We start from the raw sequence: 18669 nt of genomic DNA on the forward strand, positions 1-18669 counted from the left end.
CATGTGCTCCTATGCCTCAGCATTTCTGTATCTCTTGGGTAAATCCCTAGCAAGGCTATTGCTGGTTCATAGGGGAGTTCTATGGGATACTTTCTTGAATGGTCCTCTGTCATTTTCTCTTCACCAGTGGTTTTCTGTTCATTCTTTGATTTCCTTCTGTAGACCCGCCACTCACTGAGAGGTGACTCTCGGTACCCTCAGTATTAGGCTGAGGTATTCCCAGTCTGTGACTACCTGTTTCAGGGGTAAGTATGGTTGTTAACTTCTTTCATTTGTCCTCATCCAGTTTCTTTGGGCCTGTGATACATATTTGGAAGAAGAGGTAAAGGAGCAGATTTGGAGAAGCAGGAGAAAAGAGGAAAGAAAGTGACAGGAAATTTACTAGGAATGGGGCTTCTGGGAGAGATGTTGGAGTTTAAATTGTCAAAGACCCAAGCACATCTCTGGGTATAATAGATTTGGAGAGAATAAAAAAGGGGGTTTGGTTAGATAGTACTATGGATTATGAGTTAGATTCACAATAATGGTTTTTGAGTGACAAAAATAAGTATCATCATGCTTTTATAATTAGCTCTTATTGGTGACCTGCAATTCTTGGAACTTGTTTGCCCTAGGCTATGCTATATCAGTCTCTAATTTTATTATATTACACAAAGGAAATATAACCTGATAATTTCAAAATGTTTGCTGTTTTTTTATATTAAAAAGTGTAGAGGCCTGGAATTAATGGCTCTGTGTTTAGCAGAGGATCTTAATAAGGTTTTCAATATGCAGAAATAGACAGTGCTAATTGGTTTTTCTTTTTTGTTTTTTCTTCTTCTTTTTTTAAGAAGGTGAGGAATGGAATCTAAATTCCTTTGCATAAGAAAGTGGAGAGAATAGGGAAGCAGAGGAAGAGGGGAGATAAGAGTCTGGAGAGACAGAGAGATTTGGGTAAAGAGTCAGGGAAAGAAAAATGTGCAATCGGAATGAAATTTCTCTAAGGGTATCTGGGTGGCTTAGTCATTGAAAAGTCTGACTCTAGATTTTGGCTCAGGTCATGATCTCACATGGGATCAAGCCCTGTGTCAGGCTCCCATGCTGATAAGGCAGAGCCTGTTTAGGAATCTGTCTCTCTCTCCTCTCGACCCCACCCCGCAGCTCCCCTGCTCATCTGCTCTCTTTCTCCCTCAAAATAAATAAATAAGCTTAAAATTTTTTTTTCTCCCCTTAGGGAAAATCTGATTAATTTTTAGTACATTGTTGTCTAATGTTCAATTTAGGTTGGTATCTGTACTGTACTGTGCTCTAATTTCTCTCGTTCTCCCAAATCATTAGGAAAATTTGGTTACCAGTGACAGCATTTGTAAATAGCACTTTGGGCACTTAAGGAGTAGAGTCAGTGTCCGTGTGGGGTGAGGCTGCAGAGGGAGGCATTAGTAAACACAGAACTTCAGAAAGCAAAAAGGACATGGATAATTCAGGGAAAGTAAAAATATCAGAACAAGAGGTGACTGGGAGATTGTAAGCATTCCAGCAACGCTTTGTAGATTTGGAGTGGACTGAGGAAGGCTGAGACGGGTAGTCATACATTCCATATAAATACTAAAGGAAATGGTGATTTCAGATGACAGGAACATGAGGGTCCTTAATAGATGACTTTAACTCAAAGATAAGACATTAGCTTTTAATGCTGAAAACTATATACTTAGCTTCAAATTTGCCGTGTGCAAGTCATGGGTGTTCTCTGGCAGCCTTCACAGTATGATTGTACTGTATCATATTCTATCAGTGTCCAGCACAGTTTAGAAAAGCAGCAATCTTTGGTCTGTGGGCAGAGTTGATTGCCCATAAGTGGAAAACAAAAAATCAGGAGGTGGAATGTGGTACATGGTATTTTGGGGGTATAGGGAGGAATTAAATTTTAAAGCAAAACATTTATGTCCCATAATTCAGTAGGATACAGAAAGCTGCCGTTTGAAAGAAGATACCAGGAAATAATTTGTAGCTTTTTGTGTGTGCGTGCGCAGGAGTTCTATGTGGAGTTATGATCACAAAATTCTAGAGCTGGGAGAAACTTCCCAGACTATGGCAGTGACTCCCAGGGACACACCCAAAAGCCATTCCCCCTTTTCTGCCTTTTTAACAGAAGTCACGGTGGCAATGTAACCAGCTGGAAGAGTAGACTGTCTATAACATTTCCTTGGAGATAGGCATAGCCAATGAGTCATAAGAAGTCATTAGGAAGAGCTTTGGAGATCATTCAAGAAGGCAGTGCCTTCCTTCTGCCTGGAACATAGATGTGCTGCCCAGAAAGGCAGTAATTATTTTACAGCCATGGATATTCAAGCCATGCAGTAAAGATGATGAAGCAGAAAAATAAAGGGCCAGGGAATCCAGGACATTGTAAAACAGCCATTATAAAAGTGCAATATTTGTACTTTTGTGAGAGAGAAAATGAGCCAGTTTTGGCTATATCTTGATTATTAGGAACTAAACACAATTTCTAACTAATACAGTTGTTATTTAGTCAGGTTTTTCCATTTTGTATGTAAGGAGGCACAGAGGACTCAGCCAAGACTCACCTTAATGGTATTCTTGTGATCTTATGTGTGTGTAATATGAAATCATAGCAATTTATTATAACATAAAATATTGTAGGAGTTTCTCTGAGACATACTTATGAACTGAAGTCAAAACATCAAATTAAATACATTCAGTCCAAAATCCCATAAGATTTCTTATTTATAGTTCTATGGGAGGGAGGGATTAAGAATATGGCCCTCTTGGGGTGAAACATGAGCACTGAATCACAATGCTTTATTCTTTCATTCATTGATGTTTATGGACTCCTGATGCCATGTTTCAGGTTAGACTCCTGTTTCTTTGCACTTGGACAAATGTAACAGCTCCTTGCCTTTTAAACTTACCTCTAATGATTCATTCTGTGAACAGATTAATTTACAATGACACATGTCATGTTTTTTCTTCTGTTTAGACTTTCAGTAGATCATTGTATCTGACTGATTAAAATCCAAACTCATTATCCTGGAAATTCTTGGATTTTCTATGTACTGTTGTTGCTTTTATGCTTTCAAACCTTTGCTCAGACTCTTTTTTTTTTTTACCTTTTACATACCTCCTGGTTCCAACTGTCTCTCAAGGTTCAGTCTATAACCAACCTAAAGCCAAGGCTCCCATCTTTCAACTTAGCTTGCAGTGAAGCCACTTGTCATATGTGGCTCTTTAGTTCCTTGAAATCAGTTGACATGGCACCTTCTTCTCTGGGTTTCTCACCTCACCCTGCAGTTTCCTTTTTGAGTTTATGTAAACATTACATAATTCATTAAAAGTTACAATTTGGATGATTTCAACAGTCTTGTCATTTTAGCTGCCTAACTTGCTTAATGTATAATGGAGAATCAGATTTCCTTGCAAAAGGAAAATTAAAAAATATGGTAGACAGACTGAAAACTTGGTAGAAATTAACTAAATTACTATTTTTAAATTATACCTCAAATTTAAAGTATATCAGAGTATCTGCAATGCTTAAAATAAAATCCATAATCCTTGCTGGTTTATTTAATTGATATATTTTTTTAAATCACCAGTGTGTACTTAATTAAACCCAGTAGTGGATTAGCCCTACAGAGAGTTGACAAAAATGGGCATGCCAAATACATATGTTTCATGTAAGATGTATTTTATTGTCAGAAGCTAAAAGAATGCAGAGGACATAAAATTGGGGAGGTTTAGGGAGTGGGACTCCCAAGTTTCTACTGTTCCTCAGGGAACTGGGCTTGGGAGGTAGACAGGGTATTTCTCGTGTCTGGGATGAGGTCCTACTGTGTCTTACATAGCCCTTGTGGAATTTATTTTCTTATACCTCAACATTATCGCCTCAAAACTCCAGGAGGTACTTTATATGAGTCCCATAACTACCCATCATCTAGCCCTACTATCTCAGTCCCCTGTACAATTTCTAGTTCAGATCAGAATTGAGTAGCAATACTGCAGTTATGTAACAATGATATGGGCAACAGGTCAACCTGTGTTTTAAGGCTTACCAGTAACTGAACACAGGACACAGGGCCTATCACTGTTCCAAACATAGTTATCCCCTTCTGTTCATAATGTGAGTGTGTTAACACAGATTTGCAAATAATATGTTACATATATATCTGTTACACATATATATATTCATACTTTAAATAAGGTAAAGAGTGTTTACCCAATGTGTATATATCCACATATATGTAGATATCGATATCTATCTATATCTATCTATATCTACATCTATATCTATATATCTACTTGTAGGTGTGTATATAAGAAAAACATAGCTACCTACGTGTACATGGGATCACTCTATCTTAGTAAGTTATCACATTTTCTTCATTAGTGTTTGCTCTCATGGGAGAATATAATAACAAACTAGCTCCTAAAAATAGGACAGGTTTTTGAGTTTTAAGGATGTTTGTATTTTAAAATGACACTGAGAATTAATTTCCCTAATGATCACCTGTTATTGTTTTGCTCAGCCTTCTCTGTGACAGCAAAACACAATAAGTTAGATTTGATTTAAAGACCCTGATATCAAATCAACTGAAAATCAATGTATCCTGATAGAAAGTAATACCTTTGTGAAACAAATTTAGAAAGCATGAGATTTCGTTTCCTCTGCTAAACCTAGAGACTTTAAAGGGATTCATTTGGTCTGTTGACTAATAAGTGGACCAGTTTGTTTCTCTAGAGACCTCATCTCATCTAGTAACTTTTCCTTCTTGAATTCTGCTACCCTTATCGGAACACAGACTATATTGTTTCCTCTAGTGTATGCCACCCTTAAAGAGGGCAAAACATGGTCTTTTGAAGACTATGCACCTGAGAAACCTTCGTGATCAAGGAATATCCGTAGGCCTTTTTAAGCTGTATCTCATATAAAATTTACAAACAGAAAGACCTAGGTAAGATAGAGAATTACAGAACCCAGTAGTTATACCAAGTTTTGCCCAGGGCTTTGTGTCAGGATTGAGTGGAGGAAGAATGCATTTAGGGTACAGTATATAAATTTGAAAAAAAAAAAAAACCCACTACTTTGCAGCACGTGCAAAACGAAGTGGAAATAGAGTGGACCAATTTGCTATGTGCATGACTAGTTAGCAGTATTTGTTTGTGAAAACCTATAAGTGAAGGAGATAGTGAGAATTAGAATGGATTGCCATTTACCTCAAGGAGGGAAGAATGATTTTCTATTCACATGTGGGATATGAAGAATGAAAGATAAAATTCACTTTTGATTTTAGTGGTAAGACTCAGAGCCATTTGCTTTAGACCTGTTTTGCTATACATACTTGTCACAATGAAGAAATATATGGGTGCTTTCCATAATAAAACTTCAGAAGTTAAGTAACAGATTTGTAGAATTCGCCTTTCCCCACCACCATCATTTGAATTTTAAATGTCTTAAAGGATCTTTTATTTTATTTTTTTATTTTTAAAACCATCTTTAAGTTCTTATCTTTATTATTATTTTTTTTTTTACATATGAATTCTTTGATACTCTCTATTGTGTTTGTCATTACTTCCCACTGGTAACCAGGCTTCATTTAGCATACAGAATGGCAGGTGGGGGCCCTTGGGAAACTTGGGGGAGTTATCTTCTTTGCTAGAGACAGAGGGATGAAGTGCCCAAAGAAACTCAAACTTCACAGCTACAAGAAAGCATAGAGAACACTAAATCTAGACCTTTAATGTACATATGAGAAAACCAAATAAAATACTTAGCCATGCAGATAGTAAATGTTAAAGGAGTTTTATTTTTAAAACTTTTTTGAATAAAGTTTATTTATTTATTTTGAGAGAAACAGAGACTGCACAAGTGGGGGATGGGGAGAGAGAGGGAGAGAGAGAGAATCCTAAACCCTCTGTGCTGCCAGCATAGCCTGATACAGAGTTCATACCAACAGAGTCATAAGATCATGACCTGAGCCAAAACCAAGAGTCCAGCACTTAACCAGTTGAGCCACCCAGGTGCTCCTAAAGCCAGTATTCAAAATTATAAAGTAACAAGATTATAGCTGCTTAAAAGAGACACATCTAAGTGCGCTTTCTTGTCCAAAAAAAGAGCATCTTTATGCAGTGGGCAGAGACTTAGATCAAGTCCAAACACTGAACTGCAGCCCAAACTGGCTACTCAGTGAGTCTGTAGCCATGTGCCACTATCTCTGCCTCTCTAAACCTCACATTCTTCATCAGGAAAATCAGTGCTGACCTCTTGTCATAATCTGAAACATCTGAAGAATCAATGACTCTGTGTTTATTCTTTATTCATTTCTTCAGCAGATATTTGATGTGCAAGATCATGCTCAGTATTGGGGGAAAGAGAAAAATAAATGAAACACAGTCCTTGCCTTTAAAGAGTGCAGCGTAACGTGATATATAAACTATATTAATGATTTATTTATTCAATATTAAAATTTGAGTGCTATGTGCTTAATGAATGGAAAGACCTAACAAATGTACAAAGAGCTTGGAGAAGAAAAATATTTATTTTGGGGACTTAGAGCTTAGAAGCCTTCATGAAGTATTTTCTTTTTAAAGCATTGAAGGATGGATAAGATATCATCAGGCAGAGATGATGTGGTTGGGGGAGGTCAAAAGGCACCCCAAGCAATGGGGGTGAAAAAGTATCCATATAACCCATGATTAGATGCAAGAGAGGAGAGAAACCATGGATTCTGTTCAGAATACTAACAAGAGGTCAAGGATTGAATTAGTTGGAGCATATATTTCATCAAAGAAAATAGTGGCAGATAACGTTAATGATAGGTTGGAGCTGGGACACACGAAGTTTCTGATAGAATCTTTTGAGTCAGCCAGGTACCAAGGGTGTAAAGATGAAGAAGACATGGCATATCCATCCACGATTTTAAACTTTATTCAGTGGGCACTGGGAAAGCCCTAAAAGTTAGTGAACCCTATAAGGAGGAATCAACATGACTGATTATAATCTCTAGGAAGACGGCTTTGGAAGCACCAGGTGGAATTGATTAAGATAACCAAACACCGGAGCCTGGCGACTGGATGGAGAGAACCCTTCTGTTTAAAAGAGGGAACACTGGACCCGGTTTTGCTTGGTGGCAGTGGAACTGAAGAATGAAACCGTTTGGCCCAGTTGCCTTTAAACTTCTTGAGTGAGAGCCCTTTTTGAGAATCTGATAAAAGTTAGAAACTCATTCCTCAGAAGGGTATCCATAAAATGAGTATGCAATTGCACACGCAATGTCAGTATATACAGACATAGTGAGACCATTCAGGGGCCCCCAATTAAGGAATCCTGATCTAAAAAGAGATCATGGAAGTTGAATCCATAGAATGTGTGCCATAGTATAAGGAGTTGAAATGACTTTGAGGTTATATGCCTGGATGTTTGGGAAAAGTGCAGAAATAGAGATGTCTAAAAGTTGAGCTTCCTTAGGACACTGTAATCACATTTTACTCTGTGCTTGCCCCCTTGGCTGGGAGCTTTTTCATGATTTGGTTATTGCCTTCTTCCACTCTTCTGAACTCTAGTAAGAGAGGACTGGATTAATATTAGTGAATATGGAGCAACTGCTCTAGATTTAATGCAATTGAGCATACACAGACATATTACTTGTGACATAGGACTTAGGAATCTGCATATCTCATTCTATCATATTCATACAAATTCTTGCATTTTTAATATGTGGAAATTAATTTCTCCATTAGTATTCTAAACATGATGAAAGTATTCAGTATTCATGTGGCCTTGATACAAATTTATATGGAAATTCTAGTACAATTTTGGTAATTAATGCCTGCCAGTTATAAAGGGTTACAATTATAGCATTCACAGGTACTTATGTGGTTATATGAAAAATATACAAATAATCAGATAAATTAATTTTCTATACCCAAACTTTCTGATTAATGAAAAAACCCTAATTACTAGGTAATCATAATGTGAAAAATGTTAATAAATGGTCAAACAAAGGAATACTTTATTCTATCCAGCTCTGAAAGAGAAACATTTCTTTTTTTATTATTATAATTTTTTTGTTTTGTGGTAAGAACCCTTAATATGAGATTTACTCTAAGAGGAATATTTTATTTTCAGATAAAAAGAAAATTTAAGGCATTTAGCTTCAGTAAAAATCAAATGATTTATAATATCAATTAAATATTAAATACAAACTATATATCATTATGGAATTTTTGACATGATAGACATTTGGGTCAACTTTATAAAAAAATGTGTAAGTGGGTGAAGCCTTCCTTAGAAGTCTCCTACGCCAACCACATTTTCTCTTTGCACATGAAGAACTGAAACACACAAATTTTATTTTCTCAGTATTCAGTGACTTACCAGAAGAACAGATGCCCTGAATTTGGAAGGAACTCTTTATTTCACTATTAAGTCAAAAACTATGATCCTCACAAATGGTGCTCTTGTGAAGAGTTAGAGTAACTGAAGGTGTAAAATTCTTCTTTGGTCTCTCAAACATGAGGTTCTCATGAAGAGCCAAACTAACGCCATGACAGGCTTAAAATAAGCCTTAGAAACTAGAAGGCCTAAGTTTCAGCTTCCCTGAAACAATCAGGCAATTACACCTTGCTCAAGACTAGAAGAACTGCCCCTAAACTGGGCAATCTGTAAGGACCAAGAGGATGCTTAACATTCCTGAGGACTATAGATAGCTGCTTAATGTTAGTTAGCCAATCGCTGGCCACTTGCCCAAGCCTCACGTGGGGGTCCTTAGCCCACCCCGTAATTGGTTATTTTCAAAGGAACCCCAAACGTCATGCTTGGGTCCCGCCAAATGTAATGGACACCCTAGAGATTCTGAGTGGTTAAAGTTGTCACTAGGGCTGTTGTGTGATTACGTTTGGATTGCTGTGCCTATGACACAATTCCTTGCAATTCCTCTTTTCCAAACCCCATAAAAACCTTACTCAGCTGTTGTTCGGGGCTCTCAGGATGGATCCACTGCTTTGGTGAGGTCTGAGAGACCCAGCCTGAATAAACGCCCTTTGCTTTTGCATACGTGATTTGGACTCCCTGGTGATCTTGGTTTTTGGGGACCCTGTAATCTGAGTGTAACACTCAATGAGGCAAAGTATATTTTTCATGTGATTTAACTTTTAGCAATGTAATGGATAATAAATTAGGAGCATTACATTCTATCATCCTAACATGTATATAGAATCTTAATGAAGTATATCCCTGCTAAGCCACTTAGTTAACATACTCAAAAGTAATTTTATAAATTCTACTAAGTTTGCTATCTATAGGATTTATTCATATAGTAGGAAGGCACCTATGGTTTCCATACCAAAGAAAGTGGCCTTAACCCAAACGTGTTGCAGTATGTCAAACTTAATAGATATAATGGTAAATTTTGTAAATGATGGGACCAAGTCATTATTTTGTTATTGACAAGATAGATATTACATACATTCCTACAAATAAGCAATTATGTAATTAGAAATACATAAAATCTATAAAGGTTAAGTTTATAAGGCGGTCTGGTCTTTGGTTTTTGTCACTAAATAAAGAATCTAAAAGGTTACTTGACTTCTGCAGCTTTGGAATTACCTCTGTGCTATCTCTGTCTTTGATGTCTGTTTTCTGTCCTTAGGCTATTTGTCTTAGCCTTTCTAATTTGACTTCTTAAAAAAAAAAAATGATTATTTCAAATGCTAAAGGGGACTCAGAAGGCAATTTTTCTTAGAGTGTTCTGAGATCAGCTACATCAGAATTAGCTGCAGTATTCCTTAAAAAGAGAATACCCAGAGCCCACCCCAGACCTTTTCAGTACAAACTGGGGTGGAGGGAAATGGGCAGCACAATTTAAATAAACTAGCCAGCTGATTCTTACACTTGCCAGAGGTAGAGGTCTTTTGACCAGTAAGTGGTTCAGAAAATGTGGTCTTGGACCAGCAGAATAAGCATCACCTGGGGAATTGTTAGAAATGTAGATTCTTTGTTCTGCTCCAAGACCTATTCAGTGAGAAGCTGCTGGGGGTGGGGCCCAGCAACTGGTGTTTTAATAACCCTTCCTGTAGATTCTAAAACGAGTTAAAATATGGGGATCACTGATTCTATACAATCGATCCGACTGACCTAGAAGGAGATCAAGGCCAAGGTGAGTAATAGGCTTGTTCACTCTAACATGGGTTCATAATGTAAGCAACAAAATAAATCATCAAAGTGGTGCTCTTAGATAACTAATTTTTGATTTATTTAAAACTTGAAATGGAGTGAATGCATATTATAATTTCTATTTCCCTCATATTTGTAGGTAAAGTGAATGGAGATTTAATGACAGTGGTAAAGAAAGAAGGAATTTTAAGTTTATTTTATTTTAAGATGTTTGCAGTTTCTTAAAGACCTTTGAAAACTGTGTTTAAGACTATTTGCAAAAATGAAGGAATTACTTTTAGTCTGCCTGAAACGCTTTGCATTCACTGGAAAAAAGACTCAATTCAAATCTAAAGGACTATGTGTAACATTTATGGCATGGCAGAATAATTCATATAGTTTGCTATTAGAAATTAGGCTATAAAATGTTCAATATTATTCAGATTTTGAATAGGCAGAATACTTACTTGTAAAATGTTTCATGATTGCCAGTTCAGACATTAGAGCTGGAAAAATAACTCATTCAGTTTGTAAGGCAATGTCTTGGCCAAAACAGAGGTTGATTAAAACAAGGCCTTCCCACCTGCATGGTGAGAGATGAAATTGTAGTCAAGCACATTGTTGTTGAAAGTTGGTGTGTTTAGTCCCCCACGTTTCAAATACAACTGGCCTCTAACACACAGTCAACTTTGCTAGAGAAAGAAAAGAGAACCATGTAGCTCATCTGTACATGTTCAGCTTTATGTATCTTGTTTCTTGTAATACTCTCAAATTTCTGAGTGTCAATGAGGGGAAAAAAAAGGTTCCAGGGGAGAGATGGTCCAACTTTGAGGTCCATATCCTGTCATTGATTTCTATACAACACTCTCATCGACTTCAATGGGAGTTCCGCACTTGGATCAATGTCAGGATATGGGCCTTTACATTTAGATGTGAAAGTGTTTTAATAGTGGTTGGCAAGCTAGTGATGAATTAGAGGGAAAGATACACAGAATTGGCTGAAAACTTTAGACCTATAGGCTACCCTTAACCTTTAGAAGACTTATTATTAATTTTTTAAATGCAATGGGAGATTTGCATATGTTGATTTTAGCCACTAATTACATCTCTGGAATCTATTCTGGGTTTCTTATAAGCAGTGTGGAAAGTAAGTCCTTCAGTGGCCAAGCCATTTGAATTAAATTGTCCTTTGGACCAATGTGTAATAAAAACATCTGATTTGCTCTCTTAACTGGTAAGATTTATCTTTAGGATCTTATGATTCAGAGCATTAATATACCTCTAATAATTTAACTTAAAACATTGAAGTTTAACAATTTCATCTCTCACTTTGGATCTGAATGCATTCAGACAAGTAAACTAAAAATAGGTAAACATAAATTTTCATTACCTCTTATGGTGATCCATTCTAAATCCTTACCCTCATAACCATTATGGAAGACTTTCTTTTAGCAAGATATATATACATACATGCTAAGGCATCTATGCTATACATACACACATACACACATGATACACATACATATGTACATATGTGCATTATATGTGTGTGTATAATATATATTATTGTGTATGTATGTATATTATCATATATGTGTAATCTACATATTTGGGATAAATTTATTTGTCCATTGATGAGGAGAGAGAGCATTAAAAGATGTAAAGGATATGTCCTCACAATGGCCATCTAAATGACAAGTTTAAAAAATTCAAGTCTTTTCCCTTTTAGTACAATGCTAATCATTTTGTGATTTCCTATCCCCTTTCACTTTTCAGCAAGCCAAGTTACTACTTGTGCTTATTATGGAATTTCATTCCAGTGAAGTGTTAGGCTTCCACTATGAGCATTACCAGAGCTTCCTGTAATCATGACAGGAAGGCAGTCATACTGAATTGGGCACCAAATATGGAATCTCCATTGGATTTAATTACTCCATTAAATCACTGTTCTCCAGGCTTTAGTGTGAAGAAGGTCAATGAAAATCCGGTTGTGAACATCTTTTTTTCCATACTGACCTTTGTCATAATCTCCTAGTGTATGATCATCAGTTTGAGTGAGGGGCAATAGTCAGTTTTTAATTTCAGTTGCATCAAAATACTCATCCCCATAGTGCTTTCATTCACAGAACAGTGTGCAGTTCAAGTTACTGCTGAAGTTACACAAGTCTGCCCTTCCGATCTCATCAACATTCTGATGCGTAGCAACGTGGTTATTTTGAGTAGAGATAGTTATGTTTAAAATAAATTTAATGAGTAAAGGCTTTTGTAGGAAGGAGTGATATATGATTTTAATTCTGTACTTTACAGCAAAAGAGCTGGCACTTTATGCTTCCATCTTTCTTTTAAATCTCACACTAAACATTTCAGATTCTTACTGCCAGGGTTGTAGAGATTAGTTACTGGAAGAGTACATGTGTGGGAAGTAAAGAGGGAATAACCTGTGCCAGGAAAAAAGCAAGAAAGAGAACATTTTTGTTAATGGAATGACTAATGAACTCATAAGGACAACACTACCCAAGTGTGTGTACAGGATAGAGAAAAAAAATGTTAGTGTCCGTTGCAACATAAAATGTGGGCATTGCCAAATGAATGTCTTCTCTCTGTATATAACTGAACACTAGTTACTATCAATCTTTTCAGAAATTGATTCGATTTTTAAAGCAAGACTGCATCATTCTTTGCACAACTATTGATAGGTAAATTCTGACACAGACTTCTGTAGTTTGATGGAGTCGGCTTCCTCCTCAGTGCTATTCACGCGCTTCAGATGAAAACCACAGGCGGCACTGATACGCAGAGCAGCATGATAAATCCAGTAATTGTCATGACACCAATTTTAGGAAAGGCAAATGCCAAATAGCATTCTAGAAAAACATGGGGAATAGTTACGAGATAGAAAAAAATCAAGGAAAACATTTAGCTTTTATTTTCAAATCTTACTCATCAAGGGTCCGCATTTACCTATTCAACATTTATGTCATTTGACTTATATGTGTCTTTTTACTGTATATAAAATGGTTATTGAATGTGTTGCTTTCAATAGACTTTGAGAAAAATAGTTAAAATTTATAATGCAGTTGGTATTCTTTTGTGACAGAAACACTAGACCCAAGTAAAATGCTGTTGTTTTATTGCTTTAAAAAAATGTAAGCTTCAGAAAAAATTAAATCTGTAAGCATTTCTTAAACTTCCAAAAACATCAGGTGTGCCATATACAATTTTTACACTAGCAACAGTATAGATATGAATAGAAAGATTGTTAACATAATGCCTAAAAATTTTGCTCAAGACATAAAAATGGAAGATATATTTTCATGAAGTTATACTGATTGTGCTTTTAAATTCACTAATATAAAAAGTATTTTTTACCAGACATTGTTTTAAGGTTCTTTCTTTTTATCAAATCTAGGAATTGTTTCCAAGTGCTTTGCACATTGTAGACACACAAGAAATATTTTGTTGAATAAATGAATAAATGTTGATTCAGTAGTTATCCCAAAAACCTGTTGCATAAAGGCTGAGTTAGTGGTTATAATCTGTGCAATTTTAGTTTGTGCTTTCTTGGCTATATACATGGAAAGATTAAGCTTGCTTTCTTTTCGCCTTTTTAATTTTTTTTTTTTTTGGAGGGCTGGATAACTGATCACCGTATAAAGCTTTCTTCAGGGTCAATGCAAACTCAAACTAGTGTCATTTCAAGTGATAATCCAGTGAGATTAACTTCACAAAGAAACAAAACAAAGTAGAGCAAGTGTATGTGTGTGTATGTGTTGGGGGAGTGTATTGTGTGGGAAAGAGAGAAAATGCACTTAATTCTCCATCTTGAAGTTGAACAGCAGCTCCTAATACAACTTTGTGGGTTTATACTCTTTGCTACTAACCTCAAAGGTACTGTGCAATGCAAACTGAGTTACCAGGTCTCACTAGTTTGGGCCTATAACAATGGGTGGCATTTGCTAAGTATAGCCCCACCCAGCCATTTTCCTGGTGCACAGCTGTGTCTGTGAGCACAGCTGTGCTTCCCGTGAGCTCTCCAACATTCTCCTGTGCAGCTGTGAGAGCTACTTGGGAAATCCTTAACAGGCAGCTGCAGAGGCGTCTGGTCATAGCGGTCTGCTTGAGCCTGACTTGAGTCAGGTCTTGGTGGTGAATATGAGATTCTTGTATCATCCATATTCTGAACACATACAGCTATGTGCTCTGGAATTTGAAGGAGAAAATTAGCCCTTGTGATAGTTTCTTGTGATAGTTTAGCTACTTACGTTATGAGTCTCAAAATTCTAACTTTATGAAATAGCCTTAAGATTATGTTAGTCAATTTCTATATGAATAGCCATGTCAATGACATATGTGTGGTTCTAATTGTATTTGAAGATTGGAGAATTTTTCCTATTAATTATCTTAAAGTACCAGTTCATGTATCTTTGAAAATTAAATCATATGCTTAATATACAATATTCTAATTCAGAATTTATCCCTTACAATTCTTCTCTAAATCTGATTTATTCTTATAGGTTAACATGTCTTGTTCATAGTTTATTATTTTATGTATTAGCCGAATCCTTTCATACATTAACTAAAAAGGTCCTCATGAACACTGTTGTATGCTCAACATCATGCCAAATTCGATAAAGAATGTAAAAAATAAAAAAAAAAGCATTCAGTGACTTCAAAGACACCCAAGACATAAGAATGAAACATGTTAACTGCATTTGATTAAGGCCCCAGATTGATGATTGAGAGGAAAGATACAAAAGATGAACCACCTGTGTGTGTTCAAAACTTGAAAGGGAGGTAGTAAGAGAATAGTACTTTAAACATTAGGTCAGCAAAACTGAGGAAAAAAAAAAAACCCACTGTGAAATTGACCTAGCTAGTGGAAAGAGCTTCATGAGCAATGATTTGAGGGTAGGAAACAAGTTTGATTTATTCACTAGACAGAGATCAGCTCTCTGAGGCACAGGATGCACAGAGAGGGAGTTGGAGATTCAGATCAGACAGGTAAGGAAGTGGTAGGGAATGGAGAGTTTGAAATGTCATCATATTTGGTGCTGTGTAAATTGGAAAATGTTAACGGTTTTTAACAAAAAATAAAGCAACAAGAAAATCTTGCCTAAATTAGGAAAGATGAATTGTGTATCCATAAACCCTGTCATTGAGGTAGATTCGAGATAAATGCTCAGCTAATATTGAGTAAAACCTGTTTTATATCAGAGCTCATCCTAAACATAAATTATAGAATGAATTGTATATCTGCCAGTGTTCTAGCAAAAACCAAATACATTTAGTTGGGGCTGTTGAAGAAATGTTTTAATGAAGGTATTTACAGAGGTCCAGCCAGATTTAAAAGAGCTAAGGGTGGTTGAAGCCCCTTTTAACTAAGAAAGCCATTACCTCTATAGGCCAAGAGGAAAGTGGGCGGTTAGTGAGCCCAGCTGAGAGTTGGAAGCATGAAAGAAGAACAGATTAGCCAGTCTCGGTAACCATGTCCGAACTGAGTGAAAGAGCAAGAGGACTAAATACCCCAGCCTCTCTCCTCTTGCACTATAACCTCCTGTTGGCAACCTTTATTGGTTAAACCCAAATAGGAGTCAGAGAGCGGGAGAGCGTAGGTTATGCCGTGTGTAGAGGTCAGCCTCCCAGTGCACAGAGCAGAGATGAGAGGGACAGAGACTGGATGTGGGGGCAAATGGAGAATAATCAGCACAGAGGATGGAAGATTTTTTTTTACCTTATTTACTAAACTTAGGAGACAGTGATTTTATCTAAAACTTGTATTACATAAATTGTATTGGTCTTCATAATTTATATATGGCTAATAAATAATTACTTTTTTCTTTTTTTAACTTTACTTTTTTTTCTTGCTTTTCCTTTTTTTTTTTTTTTTTACTTTTTTCTTTATTATACCAGAATGCTCTGGTTATAAAAGCATCTTGACTAATGTGTTAAGAGAATCATGGCATGAATTCATGTACAAAACAGTTCACAAGAGGAGAAATTAAAATGGCCAGTAAAAATATGACAAAATATTTTTCCTCATTTGTAATCAAAGAAATAAAAATGAAGGAAACCAATGTGATTCCATGTTTTTCTGATCAAATGGGAATGACAAGAGGAAATTCTTAGAATTGCTTAGATTGTAGTTTGACAGCATTGTCTTATATTGATGGTGAGAAAATAAAACTGGTATCTTCTTTCTGGAAATCAGTTTGTGACTTATATAAAGAAATGTAACTGAATTCATTTCTCTGTTGTAAAAAAAATTTATTTTGTGGAATTTATCCCAGGCAAACAGGCACATAAATAAATTTGTTTACTTTACCATTATTGCCAATAGCAAATATTAATAATGAGTAATTTTCAATTTGGGAATCGTTTAAAATGATGGATCTTGTTATAGAACCCTATGAGTGATTGGAACTGCCTTGAATGAAATTTAGCAAGACAAATGTTAATTATGTAAATATAAAAAGTACAGGAAAAATGATTATTTAATAGAAAAAATGAAAAAAAATGATAAAGGGCTATAATCACGAACCCTGGAATGGGAACACCAGTAATCTCTGAATGGTGGGTTAGTGATAATTTACTTTTCTTTGTCCTTTTCTGTTTGTTTGTACCTTTGCAGTGGATGTGAGAGCTTATATTTCTCTCCAGTGGCACATTATTGTCTTAGTCTCTGAAACATCTTTTCTTATTTATTCCCTTTATTCCTGACCCTTACTCCCATTGCCCTCCTGACCATCTGCATTCTATAATGACATGATGTTGATGATCTTGCAAGTAATTATACCTTGTTAAATCCGGGTTGCTTTGTGTGCATGTTTTATAACTTAGGTCAATGATACTGTGCTATAGATTTTTTTTCTAACTTTTTAAAAATCCAGCACGTTTTAAAGATCTATTCACATTGTTGTGTTTACATTTGTTTTCTGTTTCTTACTTCAGCTCAGCGTTTTATCTGGAAATGGTATAAATTATTTTTATAATCAAAAAAGTATAATGCAAAATAACTTTCCAAAAGTGCTGGATTGGTATTATGTAATCCTGCAATCAATCTTTAGCTTGAAGGAAAACTTTAGATATAAGGATCTCTAAGATTTCTTTGAATAAGTGCAGATTTCAGTTACTAGAAATTTAGACTTAAAAAAATAGATGAATCAAGAGTCAGAATATAAGCTGTAGCTTTTGAATACTACATTTTCATGGACAGAGTCGTTAGTGCTGTGCAAAAAGAGTTAAACATGGTCTAAAGTAGCAGTTCTCAAACATTTGGTCTCAGGAACATTTGTCACTAAGTGAAAATTTTCAGAGACCCAAAGAACTTTTGTTTATGTAAATTTTGTCTACTGATAGTTAACATAGTTAAAATATGTTAAAACGTTTTTTAAATTTTCTACTTGAGAGAGAGAGTGAGCAAGTGTGAGAGGGAGAGGGGCAAAGAGAGGGAGAGAAAGAGAAAGAGAGAGAATCTGAAGTAGGCTCCATGCTTAACATGGAACCCCACGCGGGTCTTGATTCCATGACCCTGGAATCATGATCCAAGACAAAACTGAGAGTTGGTCGCTCAACCAACTGAGCTATCCTGGTGCCCCAAAACTGAAATCTTTTTAAAACATGAGAATACACAAGTATATTCATTTATTAGCTGTCAGAGTGATGGCATTAGCACGTCATATAGTTTCTGGAAAATTCCACAGAACACTGGTGATGGAGAAAGAAAAAGGTAAACAAAGTTTTAATATCATGAAAATCATTTTCACCTGTGGACCCTTTGAAAAGCCTGGGGAGTTCCATACTTTGAGAATCCTAGGTCTTGCGCATTCTATTTTCTTTCATTGACACCATTTGCTCTACTTCCCCATCCACAAGCCTAAATTAGTACATGCAATGGGTCAATCTCACTTGGCAGGTTTGGTCTCAGTATTATAATATTGTCACCACCTTAATTATGTAATGTTAGGAGCTAATTTCTTCTACAACTGCTTTTACAATTTTTTCTAAATTACTTGGCAAAAAATTGTGATATAAAAGTGCCAAATGTATTTTCTTATTCAAAAATCAGGAGGCTGGGTCTGACATAATTTTTTTTTCTTCTTCTACTTGTTTGTTAGCTTAATTATATGAAATATCTTATAAAGACATAAAAATGAAATTACCTTCTTTAGAATATTAATGCTTTACCCTTACTAAAATCAGTAACAGCATATGAATTCAAGTTATCTTAGCTTTGGAAGTTACTTCTGGCTTCTTTTTTTAATTTTTTTTTTTTTTTGAGAGACAGAGACAGTGCAAACAGGGGAGGGTCAGAGAGAGAGGGAGACACAGAATCTGAAGCAGGCTCCAGGCTCTGAGCTAGCTGTCAGCACAGAGCTCGACGCGGGGTTCGAACCCTCAAACCATGAGATCATGACCTGAGCCGAAGCCGGACTCTCAACTGACTGAGCCACCCAGGTGCCCCTACTTCTGGCTTCTTAATCAGGCTAATCAGTGGCACCTATCCAGTGTACTTAACACCTAGAAAG

Source organism: Suricata suricatta, chromosome 3, assembly GCF_006229205.1.
Source record: "Suricata suricatta isolate VVHF042 chromosome 3, meerkat_22Aug2017_6uvM2_HiC, whole genome shotgun sequence".
NCBI lineage: Eukaryota > Metazoa > Chordata > Mammalia > Carnivora > Herpestidae > Suricata > Suricata suricatta.